The following is a 6,727-nucleotide window of genomic DNA, read 5'->3' on the forward strand; positions in this document are numbered from 1 at the left end:
AGACAGGAAAATTACTTTGTCTAGTGAATATTCTAAAGAGATGAAATAACAGGGCACAACCAAAAATCTGTTTAAAAGAAGAGCTGTCCCACTCGTGCTAAGCCAACAGTTTCACTGTTTTGCTCATCTTTGCGGAATAAACTTAGAGAAGGAATGGTGGAAGTGCCTGTAAATGCTTTTTGCTAAAGAAAAGGAAGATTCAGGCTGTAATCTGTGTTGGCAACCAGAGGAAAATTCTCTGCCCCAACAGATAAGTGGTGGTTTATTATGGGCATATCCTTGCTGGCACTTGCCTGTTTCACCTACTGGGAAAAGGAGTTGTCACCCCAGCTCGGCGCTGTCAAGCACCACCCAGCAGCAACGGGGTGCGATACCAACACTTGATTGTTTTCAATAAACAGAGTTATGTTTTGAAGGGGATGGCAACATTGTTTAAGAAAAACAGTACTTAAGGAAGGATGGATTATAGGCTGAGCTAGAAAAGCGCCAGAGATGGCAAAGATAATCTCTGAGCTGGCACGCTGCAGCCCCCCAGGTTTTGTGGTGCTGGGAGAAATGGCTGGCGGATTATCCCACAGCTGAGCCATTTGGGGAGGTGGACATAACGCTTTGGATCACAGCTTTTTCTCTGCCACACGTTTTGACTTTCCTCCTGTGGCTGTCGCAAGCAGGGGTTGGAAAGCTGGAGTCGCCTCTGCATCTCAGGAGCAAGAGAAAGTCACCTTAGGTGCTCGGTCCTTGTAAATTCTCCCCTCCTTTCAAAACCTGTGCCTATGGTTTTGTCCCACTTGGACTCAAAGCAACTGCAGAGATGGAGCAGGCATGAACCTGCTCCCCCCGTGGTGTGCAGGGTTTGCGGGGCTTGCAGGTGGCCCGGGCCACTGCAGGCAAGCAGGGAGGTGGCCATCCCCTGGGCTCCCAGGCATGGTTCCTGCTGGAGCCCTGAAAAAAAAAAAAACCTGGCATGAGAATAGCTTTCCGGGATTCCCCTTTCCTGCTGTTCTGCTGGAGGGCTGAGCCACTTGTTTATCTTGTGGGAGAAGTCCGCAGCCGCAGTTAGCTTTGCATATTTGATCCTGTCTGAGGTCATTTCTTTTCCTATCTGCAACATTTCTATTGCAAGCACCTGTAATTCTTGCATTGAGGTAACACTTCAAATTGCTCAATGAACATATTACCTCTATTGTCCCCATGATCTCAAATACAAATGTTGTGGCAGTCACCTATTATTTGTGGGCTTAGTTAAACAAGTGCCAGAGGTAGCCATGGGTGGCACTTGAGAGCCAGAGCCTGCAGAAGCCCCGGGAGCCAGGCATGGTGCTGCCATCCCTGCGCCAAAGGCAGGGTGAGCACGGGGTACCGCCAGGACACCCGCTGGGGTGGCTGCACTCGCTTTTGCTGCACAGCCCACAGCAGCACACTTGGGGTTTTAAAGGATGTGGCTCCTACTGAGCAACTTCGGGGTTGTGGGTGTGCGGCACTCCTGAAATTCAGGCCGTACTTGAACGGGAAAAGGATGTGTGACTGGAATGATCAGAGAGGCACAACACTATCTGTACGAGATGAGACTGAATCAATCAACTTCAGCCTAGGAAGGAGACGACTCTGGGCTACGGCAGCGGTCTACAACATGACGAATAGCAGGAGGAATGGCAGCAGTTGCTCATAAGACAGGAGCTGAGGGATGTTAAATGAAATCATCAGGCAGATATTTTTTAAGGCATAGAGGAGGAAGGCTTTTTTTTTCACACAAGCATAATTAATTGGTGGAACTCATTGCCATGGGATGCTTCAGGTGCCAGAACTATACATAGGTTCAAAGAGCAATTAAGCAAATTAATGGGACAGCAGTCTAGGGAGGCCTGTTAGAGCTGCTGCAGCAGATGCAGCCTGTGGCTTGGGCAGTCCCTGGGCTGCCAAGTGCTGGGGCTTGCAGGGCTGAGCCAGGCTCGCTCCGCTTCCCCCCTCCCCCGCCCCCCCCCTAGCCCCCATGGGCCCGAGCTGCAGAACGGCTGTAGAGTGTCTTCCCTTCCCAGGGCTTGCCATGCCAGACTGGAAATACTCCCTCTGTGAGGATTTTTCTCAAATGTAAAAAAAATCAAAAGACGTCTGAATATCATGGTGAGGTACTGGGAGAGAGGAGAGTTTGGCAGTTCTCACTTCTCTGAGGTGCATTCCTGTGGGAGCGTAAACTGGCCCTGTTTGGAGAGCTGTGGGTTTGCCTTCCTCCCCCTGACCCCATGCTGGCAGCAGTGCTGCCCAAGGGCCAGCCAAGCCACCAGCAATGTGGGTGCCGCAGGGTGTGTGAGGCTGAGGGGGCAGCAGAACAGGGAGGGGACACAGGATCACGTTAGCTGCCCTAACTGCACCCTCAGCCTCGCATCCATACACCTGGACACTTTGGCCTTTACCCCGGCACGCTCTCTTTAATTGTGGGATGTGAAAGTGTCGCTAGATGCAGGTGTAATGTCAAAAATTGCGAGGAAACAGCCCACACGTATATACAGGTGGAGAGAGAGGGGGGTAGTCTGCAGGTTGTGATTAAAGCTCAGTGCGTTTACATTTTAAATGCTTCAGTACTCAATTTAGATAGCTTAATCTTTGAGAATTAGATAGCTTAATCAGACAGAAATAGAAGCTGCACAAAGAAGGCTCTGTAAAACCGCAGGGCTCTGGGTATGGGAGCCCCAAGCTTGACTTAATTTTTGTTTAATGCAGCAGTTTGTTAGGCCCTTTTTAGACAAGTATAAAGACAAAGTGCTGGAAAGAGATTTTGTGTGTGGAGATATGTAAAACAAGACCTGTGATTTGTTTATTACATTAAAGAAGACAGCCAGAGCTTTAGGATAAAAGGGTATAAAATAAATGGCTTGGGAACCTAAATGGCAGCATTTTTTGCCTGGCAAAGAGAGAGGCGGGATGTAGATTGTGTCAGGTTGCCTCTTCAGCACCAGCCTGGGGTTAAAGTGATGCTAAGGTCAGCTCTATCTGAAGGTCTCCCGGTGCTTTGCAAGGAGTCACAGTTTTGGGCTGTTGCATGCGGCCATCCAGACCCACTGTGCTGCATGTAAAACATGGGAAACCTGATGGGATGTTCGCTGTAGCTGTAGGTTTGGGCTCATAAGGCCACCGACTGTCCTGATAAGGGGATAGTCAATGGATGTGATCTACAGAGAATAAATCCACAGTGACTCCAAGGCTGTTTATTGCAAACCAAAAATTATCTTTGGAAAATTGTGATCTTGGAAAATAACAGAGGTGACAGCAGTGCTTACCTGTGACACAGCGTTCCTGGGCTTCCATGGAAATTTATGAGTCCTGCTGTATAATCTGCTTTTTCACTCCTGTTTATCCTATCTTGATCACTTGGAAAACCTGTATTCACCCAGGAAAACTGTACTCACCCCAAGGTGTGGAAGCGTGGGATTATTTACGGTGCTCTGGAAGGGCACAGCTGCTCTAGGCAGGGGTGGGCAGTGCATGCCCTGCAGGGACACCCTGTGCGGGCTGGGGGAGGCCGTGCTCAGCCTTTCCACCACTGGACAATGGGCGCTTATTGCGCAGAACTGAGAGAAGTTGTTGCAAGGAAATATTGGAAGGATGCAGGGGCATCTCCTATGCCCTTCATTAATCTCTTGGGTTTTTTTGGTTGAAACTCTCCATCCAGTTAATATCATACTTTTTTCTTCATTGTTTCTTTCCTCTGTTTATTCTGTTTTTTCTCTTTTTCCTCTTGTGATGCTTGAGAAACACCAGTGAAACACTAATTTCAGGCAGATTCTTGCCCTTTGTCCTTCCTTGCTCACTCCAAGCTTGCTCAGCTAGGCTCCCTCTACTTACCCTTTGCTTGTTTTCTGCTTTGAGGGTGGCCCCAGGGTTTGCCTCTGCAAACAAGCCACCCCGGCTGTGTGACAGGAGCTCCTTGTGATGCAGTGCCACACCGTCACCCCCCTGCCCTCCCTGAAGCTGAAGCTGTGCTTTAAGGCCTGAAGCAAAGCGAAAATCTTTGCAGTTTCAATCCACAGCCAGAAGCACAAGGCAGCGAGCAGGGAGAGGCTAATCTATTCAGGTCATTAAGACGTGGGCAGAACTCAGCCTGTCCTAACGATCCCCTTTGAAATCCTATATGTATATAATTCATTTTGTGCTCCAGTGGATCCTGCCTGAAACTGGTATTGCAATTCTGTTTCTGCTCATCTGCTTTTGCATTCAGTACTTTGAGGTAGTTTACATAAATGGGTGGCTTTAATTTTCGTTCCCATTGTAACTGCCTGGAAGCTGTGTGGGGCTAGGCCCCCTCCACCCAGGTTTTGACAGGGGTAGGATTACTGAGGGCGTAAGGGGCTGGTGGCTCTTGCCGGGAGCCCTCTGGGATGTGCCAGCAGGCACGTGCTGTGTGGCAGGGGATGGGGCAGCCCTGTGGTGCCACCTGCCCCACTGCCCCCAGCCCTCCCCGCTGCTTGGAGGGGTCTGTGCCAGCCTCACGGTGCAGAGCAGGGCCACAAATGTGAGATGGTCTGTGTCAGCCTGTGAGGGATACCGAGAGCTGGCTGCAACAGCTTTCAAAGCTAACTGGCTCTATTTGTACAAGGGTTTGTTTGGTTTCCTTTATGACTGATTTTGAAAGATCAAATTGTTCCCAGAACATGCTTTCCAGGCTGATGGGATTGCCATTCGCCATGACCTTCCCCGCAGCCAGTTGTTGGCTCCCCTGGCCTGTTCCACATCAGGCTGGACATTGTGGCAGGGTGTGGGACTTCCTACACCAGCTCATTGCTCCGCAACATCTACCTGCTCCAATCTTGATTTGGGGTCTTTGGATGTGATCACAACAGACACCTCAGGAGAGGCTGGGCAGGCCACTTCTAGGCATCAGCATTTTTGCTGTTGAGAGGCACCAGCTTTATTTTGGCGAAGCAAATGCAGCATTCGTATGCGAAGGCAGGACAGCAAGAGCCTTCCCTGACAGTTGTGCTTTCATCTTTCATCGTTACCCAGTGAAAGGGTCCTAGGAAAAAGACACTATCCTGCTGCCTGCAGGGCATTTCACACTGCTCTAACCAGCTTTAATTTTAGCAGCTTGGCATAACTCTGTGTGTGTGCGTTTCATGTTTCCCTTTGCAGTCCAGCTCTGCAGGCTTTGCTGGAGCTTGTGGCCTGGAGCCTGAGCGCACAGCAGTAGAACATGAACAAATGACAGAAAGATTTGTGATAACTGAGCACTTTCTCCAACACCTAGAGCAACTGCATTGATCTCAACTCAAAGCTGAATCTTTCACTGTAAACAATAAATGACAGATGCTGGACTTAAAAACAATCTCTTGTCTGTCCTGAGAGGACACACAACTCCTTTGTAAGAGCATGAGCCAGTCCTGGGGGTTACAAAGCAGGGAGGAAGAGGAGGAAGGGAGGAAAAAGCACCACCACCATGTTTAATGCTGAACCTCAGATGAACTGTGTCAACAGGCATACACACACAGAAAAAAAGACACCACACCTCATATCTCTCCTGGCTAGATGTTAAAACCACTGCTAGAGCTGGCTGAAAAGATTATTTTGGAGTTTGGTGGCTAAAGAGAAAACCTAAGACACAAAATATTGTTTCTAGCAGACCCAAAAACTAAGGGGTCATTTTGTCTCCAGGTTGTTCTGCTCTCCTCAGTGTCACCTGTAAGCTGAGCAGCAAAGCCAAAACAACCCTTTGCCATTTCATCCAGGTGACATTTCTCATGTGCTTGCAGTTTTTAGCCAGCTTTTCCTGTCCCCCAAGCATGGAGCAGTGTTTTTCCCAGCTGAGCCTTGGTATGCAACAGTGTTGGCCCAGAAGCAGCCTGGCACTGGTAGCACAGCTACCCCAGTGCCTGGCTGGGCTTATGGTTTTGGCAAGCGGCTACCACGGGGCAGAGGCTGCTTTTACAGCTCCCTACCCAGCTGCCTGTGCTGGGAGGCAGGGAGCTGTATGGAGGCAGTGGTTGTAGGGTCACTGTGCCCCAGTTGTCCCCATCAGTGCATGGACTCATGAGAGATGCTGCCTGAGTCCAGGCATCAGTTTGGACCAATATAAACCTGCTAGCAGACAAGGGATTTCTTTGTCTGTCTTCCCCCCACATCAGCCAGTGGGCAAATCCATCCTGCCTTTTAGCAAGGAAGAGTGGTTTGCCCAATTCCCCAATTAACTAGAAGGTGCTGCAAACTATGACTTCATGGTGGAGATCTGGTGGCATTAGAATTCCTCCCTCCGCTGAAAGAGCCTCTCTTCTTCCTGCTCCCAGTACAAACCACTTTTGTGGGTTTTCAGTGAAAAAAGTACCTTTCACCCAGCTTACTGTAACAGGGTCTTGCCCTGTACTCAGCTGTGCTGTGTTAGTGAGTGTCTCTGGGTGGAAACAGAGACAGCAGCTCCCCTTGCACCTCTCCTGCATGCTGCGACACACCAGCTCTCCTCTTTCATTCCCCACCGGCGCAATACAAACCCCCTGAGCAGCAAAACTGATTTATGCTTGCTTTTTTATTCAAAGTCACAGTAATGTATTGCAGCTCATACGCAGGGTTGCCTTTTAAATTAAAGGTGATCTGAAACTGGCTGTCAGAAATCATCCAATTGCTCCTTGCCATGTCCCTAGCACAGGTGCCACACACACCACCCACACCCCCTTCCCCTTTTTATCTCTCTCTCTCCCCTTTCTTCCATTTTTTGTAATGAGCTCCTTAGCTACACCACTGTGTA

The sequence above is a fragment of the Falco naumanni genome, chromosome 1 (assembly GCF_017639655.2).
Source record: "Falco naumanni isolate bFalNau1 chromosome 1, bFalNau1.pat, whole genome shotgun sequence".
NCBI lineage: Eukaryota > Metazoa > Chordata > Aves > Falconiformes > Falconidae > Falco > Falco naumanni.